This window comes from Anser brachyrhynchus (assembly GCF_964034855.1).
Source record: "Anser brachyrhynchus genome assembly, chromosome: 5".
NCBI lineage: Eukaryota > Metazoa > Chordata > Aves > Anseriformes > Anatidae > Anser > Anser brachyrhynchus.
In genome coordinates this window covers 24040004-24040296 of record NC_137699.1, presented here as the reverse complement: position 1 = coordinate 24040296, position 293 = coordinate 24040004, and positions in this window count along the sequence as shown.

The following is a 293-nucleotide window of genomic DNA, read 5'->3' as shown; positions in this document are numbered from 1 at the left end:
AGGTTGTATGAACCCTCCCCCAGTCAGAAACATATGCAGCTGAATGCTGCAATCAGTGCACCACCAAATGTCTATGATTCAGAGCATCTTTCCCATTAGGGTTCACAGATAAATCCACAGCACTCAATAGAACGTACTGGCTTGTAGAAAGCACATTCATCTTTTCAGGACTTGCAGTTTTAGTATGTGAGGAGAAAACAGAGCATGGGATGGGTAACTTCTCGTCTTCTCTGATACCTCTCACAGTCTGAACATAAATGAGATTCGTTGTCTGTTTGCAGAAGGTTTTGCAA